Genomic DNA, 9,873 nt, shown 5'->3' on the forward strand with positions numbered 1-9,873 from the left:
AGAGTCTTTTCCAATGAATCAACTCTTCTCATGAGGTGGCCAAAGTACTGGAGTTTCAGCTTTAGCATCATTCCTTCCAAAGAACACCCAGGACTGATCTCCTTTAGAATGGACTGGTTGAATCTCCTTGCAGTCCAAGGGACTCTCAAGAGTCTTCTCCAACACCACGGTTCAAAAGCATCAATTCTTCAGCGCTCAACTTTCTTCACAGTCCAACTCTATGTATGCATATATCCCTTCCCTTAAAAAAAAACTACACTCTTTAGCAACTATCAAATATGCAGTACAGTATTATTATGTATTGTCATACTGTATATTATATCCCCAGGACTTGCTTATTTTATAACTGGAAATTTGTACCTTTTGACTCCCATATCCCATTTTACCATTTATAATATTTTAAAATATTATTATTTAACAATTAAGTTTTTAATGTGCTTGGAATGTTTCATTTGTTTACAGTATAGGTTAAAATCTAATTTAATTTTTTTCCATGTGGTTATTCAGTTATCCCAATATAATTTATTAAGAGCCTGTCTTTACCTCATTGATTTATGATGCCAAGCTCTAACATATAACAAATTCTCATGTATACGTAGCTTCTCTATCCTATTCCATTTATCCATTTGCCTAAAGCTGCTCAATATTATACTATTAGGGTTAAATAACTTTGTAACAGTTCTTTTTATTTATTATTTTTAATTGGAGGATGATTGTTTTACAATGTGTGGGTTTCTGCTATACATCAACATGAATCAGCCATAGGAATACAATGTTCCTTCCCTCTTGAACCTCCGTCCCACCTCCCACCCCTTCCCACCCTGTCACACCTCTCTAGGTCGACACAGAGCGCCAGGCACATGACATAGCAGGAGAAGGAAAGGGTGTAACAGGGCTTCTTATCTGATACATTCACTTTTCCTCATTATTCTTATTTTTCAGAATTATCTTACTAGCTTTTGCCCACTCAACCTTTTAGATTGATTTTAATGTCAATTTGCCAAGTGGTGTTAAAAATTTTGTTGACAGTATCATTTAGGATCATATTAAATTTATAGATTAATTTGGGAATAATGATTTTTTACAATATTGAAACTTCTAAATCATTTATTTGAATCTTCTTTCAATTTCTTCAATAAACTTCAAAAAATTTTTACATAAAGTTGTTACACATTTTTGGCTAGATTAATTCCAAGATCAGTTCAGTTCAGTTCAATCACTCAGTCGTGTCTGACTCTTTGTGACCCCATGGACAGCAGCACGCCAGGCTTCCCTGTCCATCACCAACTTCCAGAGCCTACTTAAACTCATGTCCATCAAGTCAGTAATGCCACCCAACCATCTCATCCTCTGTCATCCCCTTCTCCTCCTGCCTTCAATCTTTCCCAGCATCAGGGTCTTTTCAAATGAGTCAGCTCTTCGAATCAGGTGGCCAAAGGATTGGAGCTTCAGCGTCAGTCCTTCCAATGAACACTTAGGACTGATTTCCTTTAGGACTGATTCTCAAGAGTCTTCTCCAACACCACAGTTCAAAAGTATCAGTTCTTCGGCACTCAGATTTCTTTATGGTTCAACTCTCACATCCATACATGACTTCTGGAAAAACTGTAGCTTTGACTAGAGGGACCTTTGTTTGCAAAGTAATGTCTCTGCTTTTTAATATGCTGCCTAAGTTTGTCATAGCTTTTCTTCCAAGGAAAACGACAATGTAACTCCAAGATACATTATAGTTTTGGGGGTTTTGCTGTTTGCTTTTTTAACTATAGTTTTGATTGTGTTTTTTCCTATTGTCTTATTAGTTGATTATAGCTTGTATATAGAAATACTATTGGTTTCTCTATGTTGGTTTTATATCTAGTCATTGTTTTAATCTTAAACTTTCCTTTTATTTGTTGTGAATTCTTTGAAGATGATAAAATCACCTCTAGATCATAATACTTTGTCTTTTCTTTCCATTTCTTTATACCTGTATTCCTTTGTTCTGTCTTATTGCATTATTTAAACAACATTCATTAGTAGTGATTGAGGATGTTATTATCCTGATGGGAATCAATGGTGGTCAAGGCAGTGGAGAACTGAGTGCTTTCAACTTGGTCATTAGAGTTCCTAGTGCCAACAGGGTTCCTCTATCAAGAGTAGACTGAGGGACTCCCCTGGTGGCCCAGTGACAAAGACTCCAAGCTCCCAATGCAGGGGGCCTAGGTTTGATCCCTGGTCAGGGAACTAGATCCCACATGCCACAACTAAGACCCAGCACAGCCAAATATATGTATAAATTTTTTTTTTAAGAGTAGACCAAAAGAAAAGAAAAAAGAGTAGACAGAGAAGCAGAAATTTATTCTGAACAACACTGGGACCATTGCCTGGAACTATAGAGGAAGGAAGTAATGGCATTTAGGGAGCTGTCACAGACACAGCCTACCTCTTGAGACTTCTACCGTAGAGAAGCCTGAGAGGACCAGTGTGAGATTTGTTCTTACTTCATGAGCCAGGTCTCAGGAACAACAACCACAGGTGTTTATGGACTAAATCGGTGAATGTTTATCGGACTTTGTAAAGAAGAGGGCTCACTGCCTTTGAAGACTAGGATAGATTTCAAACTATCTAGAGAGAATGAGGGCTTGGGGGCAGTTCTTGTCTTTCCCTGCATCACCTAAGGTCTGTCTTCTTTCTGAGCCTCTGCTGAGCTGGCTGTTCTCTGCTCAGCTCTGCTCCCTGCCCCTGCTTCAGGATTCACCGGCATGTTCCACCACACCGCCTTGACGTTTTATTTTCCTGTGTCAGTCTCTCCTCAATGTTTCTTTTCCTGATGCTGAGGAAGCTGGGTGAGAGGTTCTACTTCCGCTTCTCCTTTTTCCCCTCTTTTTTCTCCTTCATCTTCTCCTTACTTCTATCTTGTCACATCTTTCCTCTGGTTTTTACTATCCTACTTGCTCAAGGGTGTCCCCAGACTGTGACTAAGCTGGTACAGGGTCAAGTATAATGTGCAAGGATTAAAAGCAGGCTAGCACTAGTGGAAAGCCAGTTTGATCTAAAGCCAGCAAGGGGTTTGGAATCACAGAGAACTAAGTTCAAACTCCAACTCTGCCAGGTACTAGCTGGGGGACCTTATGCAAGCCACTTACCTTCACATTTAACATCTGTAAAACGGGGATAATAAGAACAACCTTGGACTTCCCTGGTGATCCAGTGGTTAAGAATCCATCTGCCAGCACAGAGGACAGTCGATCCCTGGACTGGGAAGATTCCACATGCCTCAGAGCAACTAAATCCATGCTCCATAACTGAGTCTGCACTTTAGGGCCCATGCACCATGACTACTGAGCCCGAGTGCAGCAACTACTGAAGCCCGCACACCCTACAGCCCATGCTCTGCAACAAGAGAAGCCATTGCAATGAGAAGCCCGTGAACCACAATGAGGAGAGGCCCCTGCTTGCTGCAGGTAGAGGAAGCCCACTCACAGCATCGAAGACCCAGTGCAACCAAAACAGAGTAATTTTTAAAATTAAAAAAAGAATAGTCTCATTCTAGGATTGAGTTAATCACGTGAAATGCTCAGAACAGTGCCTAGTATAATTGTAAGTGATCAATAAATGTTAGCCATTGTTATTTCACTCCGCATGGGCAGACTAGAACACTTTTCAGAAAAACGAAGTCATCCCTCTATTAGTTTCCTAGGGCTGTCACAACAAAGTACCACAAACTGGATGGTTTAAACCAACAGAAACTTATTCTCTTACAGTTCTGGAGGGTAGAAGTCCAAAATCAAAATGTTGGCAAAATCCTTCCTTGTTTCTTCCTAGTTTCTGGTTGTGGCCATCAATCCTTGGCATTACTGACTTTCAGCCCCATCACTCCAATCTCTGCCTCCACTATTATATGGCATTCTCCCTGTGCATCTGTGTCCAAATTTCTCCTTTATTATAAGGACACCAGTTATGTTGGATTGTTGTTGTTTAGTCGCTTAATCATGTCCAACTTTTTGTGACCCCATGGACTCTAGTCTGCCAGGTTCCACTGTCCATGGGATTTCCCAGCCAAGAATATTGGAGTGAGTAGCCATTCCTTTCTCTAGGGGATCTTCCTGACCCAGGGATGGAACCTGTGTCTCCTGCATTGGCAGGCAGATTCTTCACCACTGAGCCACTAGGTAAGCCCTATGTTGGATTAGGACCCATTCTAATGACCTCATCTGAACTACAGAAGACCCTATTTTTAAATAAGGTCACATTAACACATACCAGGGTTTACAGATTTAATGTATCTTTTGAGGAAAAACAGTTCAACTCATAACTCTCTCCAAATGTTTTTATATTCATCTTCTTGGCACACAGGTTGCTATCACTAGGTGAGCTGGGATGGAGGCCTGGACTGAGAAAGCAAACAACTCTTTCATTTTCAACTTTGGCATTCCCACCCACCACCAATTCCTAGACTTCCAAAACTGCCCTGGGGAGTTCACCCATTTTTAAGGTTGCCACCTGCTTGCAATGACTCCAGTAATATCTATTTCCAGGACTGATATTATCTTGCAAATGTTGTCACTCAGATTTTAGATACAATCAGACCCATTGAGGGCAGTATGGCTGTAAACAAGATATTAGAAGATAAAAGTCTTTCCCAATTGCTTCCTGTAGGCTTCCTTCTGAAGATTCCTCCTTCATCTCTACTTTTCCATGTCTAAAGCTAAACTCAGCATTCCCCCAGTCCTGCTTGTGCCCTATACCAGCCTCTCAGGACACAATTCTTCCAGACCAGGCATCTTGGAGTCACCCCGACTCCTCCCTTATTATAATAGTTCCCAGTACTTATAGCTCCTAGACCCCAGTGAGGGAATGTCCACAAGTTTTATCTTCAATCTTTCAAGAAGCTAAATGGAGTCTGTGTCCATTATAAGTTCTCCAAATTAATCAGAGTTCAAGTTCTTTATTGTTGTCTGATAAAGTGTCAATTCTGGGAAATAACACAGCTATGTAATGATGATCAGAACCCCTGATTGGCTGTATTTGAAACAGAGTTCAAGCAGAGTTCCCTGCTGTCTGTGTAGGTGGCAATGCTCCTGGTGGACAAAGGGTGTCACAGATGCAGGACAAGACAAGAAGGCCAACTTCTTGTTGCTCGATTTCTTCAGCAAGCTGCTCAACTTCCAGCAGAGGAACTCTGGGACTCCAGGACCCAGGATTTTCTCCTCCCTGACTCGGTCCCCCAACCCCCTCCCCCTCACACACATACATTCCTATTCAGTGAAATCTGCCCTTCAGTTCTCTATGCTCAGATCTGATGATTCTCCCAGTCCTTTGTGGGTCTTTCAGTCTGCCCAGATTTCTCCAAGACAGCATCCAGAAATGGCCTAAGCCACTGAGACTCCCCAGCAGGCTTTGGACTCCAGGTTCCATCTGATTTTACCTTAACCTGCTCTCTGAGCTTCTAGGCTCGACTATCTCCACAAAGATGGTCCCAGTGGGGGCTGACCAAGTGATTATAAGCTGTTCCCACCTATTTCCTTCCCTGTCTTCCTTCTCACCATCCCTCCCCACTCCCATTCATTCTCCTTGCCTAGATTCTCCACACCCTGATTATGCAAAAGGACTTGGATCCAGAGGCTCCAGGCTGTCCTCACTTAAGGGGGTGAGTTCGAGATAAGATAAATTAGGATCCTCTATGTGGGGTCGCACAGAGTCGGACATGACTGAATGGACAAAGCAACAGCAACAGCAATCAACTGAACTGAATTGCGGTGAGCCCAGGACTAACTGCCTTTCCTTCTCTGGATGTTTGAACCAGGAGATTTAGGTCTCTCCTAACTGACAGGCCATGCGGAACAGATCTGGGGCTTAGAGGTAGGAAGTATATGGAGTACTGAAGTCCTGATTTGTCCCTAGACTCAGTCTATAGGCAGGGGGACAAGGCCCCAGAGGGAACCTGCATCGAGCGTACCTCCACTGTGCAGTAGTTCGTGTGCAGAGACCACAGGGCGGCACTATGAGATGGAGCCCTTCCAGCTGACACGCTGTCCTGATGCCTCTGCCCCAGCCCCCACCCTCTCCTAGTTCTGTCTTCTCATTTTCTCTTCAGTCCTTGAGCAGTGGTGGTTCACATGAAGGGCTTGTTAAAACACAGCTTGCTGGGCTCCACCCCCTGACCTCCTTATTCCTAGGTCTGACAGGTATCCAGGTGCGGCTGGTCATGGGAGCATCCTCTGAGAACCACTGCTCCCGACAGAAAGCTGGAAGCTCAGAACCACCTGAGGGCCATCACTGAAGGAATCAGGATGTGTGCTCCTGAGGGCAGGGACCAAGACTGACAGCGCTCTGCACCAAGCGCCTGGCCCTGAAGCTGCCATGTGACTATGGGACTGAAATGGCATGGGAAGTAGGCAGCAGATGGGCGGTGAAAAGATTGGGAGAGGACTGCCAGGAGGGAGAGGGTCCCAGGTGGGTGAGCTCACCATAGAGCTCACCACAAACCATTGTTCTGAGTCCCCAAAAAATCTCTGACAAATATCTCAAGTTTCACAAAAGCAGCTCAAGGAAGAAGCCCCCTGCTACCTTCCTGCCTTATCCTTGGAAACAGGATAAACAGGAGCCTAAAGTTGAGGGTCCTGGGGTCCTCAAAGAGTCAGGGCATTGTGGACATGTCCACATGACTCACTCAGCTTTCCTCATGGATATGCCAGCATAGGGCTCTCTGCTCACAAGAGTGAACTTACCACTGAAGATGGGGGTGAACAGATTTCCCGGAGCAAAGCCCACCAGAACTAGTTCCCTCTCTCACTGGGCTCCTCACCAACCCTCTTCCTCTCTGCTGGGCTCTCAGAGGCACAGAGGAAGGAAGGTTCAGTCTCTTCGGCTGCTGAGATACAGTCTAAGCAAGCCAGGACAGAGTTCCAGAGAAGGCAGAGAGCAAGATCTCCTGGTTCCACAGAGAAAGGATTTGTGGTGGGGACTGTAGTCTCTCTGCAAGTTAAAATGTGAAGCCGGGGTGGAGTGGGAGGTGGAGGGGGGAATGGGGTGGGTGGGAGGAAGGGATAGTTAGCGAGTTTGGGATGGACATGTACACACTGCTCTATTTAAATGGATAAACAACAAGGACCAACTGTATAGCACAGGGAGCTCTGCTCAATGTTATGTGGCAGCCTCGATGGGAGAGGAGAGTGGGGGAGAAGGGATTCAAGTATATGTATGACCGAGTTTCTTTGCTGTCCACCTGAAACTGTCACAACTTTGTCAATCAGCTACACTCCAATACAGAATAAAAAGTTTAAAAAAAATGAGGCAGCAGCCTTCCTGATTGCTCTTTGTTCTCCTGGAGAGATGGCTGCTGAACTTCCGAGACAAACAGAAGCTGCCAGCAAGAAGGTTAAGGACAAGCTGGAGACGGGCTGAAATGGGACTTGAACTCAGGGGGCTGGGCTCTCAGAAAGCATAGGAGTGACAGGCAAGGGCTGGACTGGGTATGGCTGCCTGAGGTCTTCCAGTCCAGGTCTGCCAGGAGAATTCACTCATATGCCCCAATTCCAGATGGAACAGTTTTCAACGCAGTCAGTGGCCATCTTGGTAAGACTCTCTCAGACCTTGAAGAAGGCCCGAATATGGAGACGTTGAAACAGGAACTTCAGAACAAGAACAAAGCCTTCCTGGACAGTGAGATTTACCAGATGATGACTCTCGGTGGCACTATAAGTTCTAGTGTTTTGAGTCTGCTCTGTGGGAAGCTGTTGATCGGGCCTCTCTGACTCGGGCTGGGTCTTGAGCTGCTAAAACTTTTTTTAAAGGCTAAAAACATCTGGAATTGGGAATGGTGAGGATAATGAGGTGAGCTCTATGGTGCCCTAGCTGCAGTGAGGCAATAGATGATGGGCTTCCCTGGTGGCTCACATGGTAAAGAACCTGCCTGCCAGTGCAGGAGAAGTAAGAGACACAGATTCGATCCCTGGGTCAGGAAGACACCCTGGAGGAGAAAATGGCAACCCACTCCAGTATCCTTGCCTGGGAGATCCCATGGACAGAGGACCCTGGGGGGCTACAGTCCTGCTGCTGCTACTGCTAAGTCGCTTCAGTCGTGTCCAACTCTGTGCAACCCCATAGACAGCAGCCCACCGGGCTCCCCTGTCCCTGGGATTTTCCAGGCAAGAGTACTGGAGTGGGGTGCCATCACCTTCTCCAGGGCTACAGTCCATGGGGCCGCAAAAAAGTCAGTGACTAAACCAGTTAGCGACTAAACCATCAATAGATGATGCACATATTGTAATTATCAGACAGAGACTTTAAAGCAAGTGTAATAACAACACTGAGTGGTAAACTCACTTAAATTAATGGAAAAAATGCTCATCAGAGAAATAGAGACTGTAAAAAAATTGAAGTATGATATCAGGCATAAAACACTCATTGGACAAATTTCAATAAGCAAGATGGAAGTGACAAAGGAAGAAGTTAATGAACTTGAAAATAAGCCAGTAAAAGTTATACTAACTGAAGAAGTGAAATGGGGGAAAAATGATTGAAAAGATAAACAGAACCTTAGGAACCTGTGGGACAATATTGAAGATCTAATGTGTGTGTCATTGAAATCCTAGAAAAAGAGGGGAAACATAGCAGTGCACCACAAATTTAAAGAAATAATGGTCAAAATGTCTCAAACTGGGAAAAGACATAAACGAAAAGAAGCACATAAACTGGAGGAACTCAAAGAAAACCAGCCATACACATCAAACTGAAACTACTGACAAAGATTAAACAAAAAATCTTAAAAGCAGTCAGAAAAAAATGACACATTACTTATAGGAGAACATTTGAATGATCACAGAGGTCAAAGGATGGTAAGACAGCTTCTGTGAAGTTCAAAGACCTTCCAACTCAGAATTCTATATTCGGTGAAACTATCCTTAAGGAATGAAGGCAAAATAAAAATATTCTCAGATGGTGGAAAACTAAGAGAATGTATCACCAGCAGCCCTGCTATGAAGGAAATTATTGGGGCTGAAGGGAAACTATGCCAAAGAGAAACTGGGGACTTCAAGAATGAAGGAAGAGCAAAACAAACATAAATATCTGTATAAAATATTTTCCCCCTCTTAAGAAGAGCTGGCAAGAATACACAGAAGAACTGTACAAAAAAGATCTTCACGACCCAGATAATCACAATGGTGTGATCACTCACACTCACCTAGAGCCAGACATCCTGAATGTGAAGTCAAGTGGGCCTTAGGAAGCATCACTAGGAACAAAGCTAGTGGAGGTGATGGAATTCCAGTTGAGCTCTTTCAAATCCTGAAAAGATGATGCTGTGAAAGTGCTTCACTCAGTATGTCAACAAATTTGGAAAACTCAGCAGTGGCCACAAGACTGGAAAAGGTTAGTTTTCATTCTAATCCCAAAGAAAGGCAATGCCAAAGAATGCTCAAACTACCACATAATTGCACGCATCTCACATGCTGGTAAAGTAATGCTCAAAATTCTCCAAGCCAGGCTTCAGCAATATGTGAACTATGAACTTCCAGATGTTCAAGCTGGTTTTAGAAAAGGCAGAGGAACCAGAGATCAGATTGCCAATATCCGCTGGATTATCGAAAAAGCAAGAGAGTTCCAGAAAAACATCTATTTCTACTTTATTGACTATGCCAAAGCCTTTGACTATGTGGATCACAATAAACTGTAGAAAATTCTGAAAGAGATGGGAATACCAGACCACCCGACCAGCCTCTTGAGAAACCTGTATGCAGGTCAGGAAGCAACAGTTAGAACTGGACATGGAACAACAGACTGGTTCCAAATAGGAAAAGGAGTTTGTCAAGGCTGTATATTGTCACCCTGTTTATTTAACTTATATGTAGAGTACATCATGAGAAACGCTGGGCTGGAAGAAGCACAAGC

This window comes from Bison bison, unplaced genomic scaffold (assembly GCF_000754665.1).
Source record: "Bison bison bison isolate TAMUID 2011002044 unplaced genomic scaffold, Bison_UMD1.0 scf7180017864471, whole genome shotgun sequence".
In the NCBI taxonomy this organism is placed as follows: Eukaryota; Metazoa; Chordata; class Mammalia; order Artiodactyla; family Bovidae; genus Bison; species Bison bison.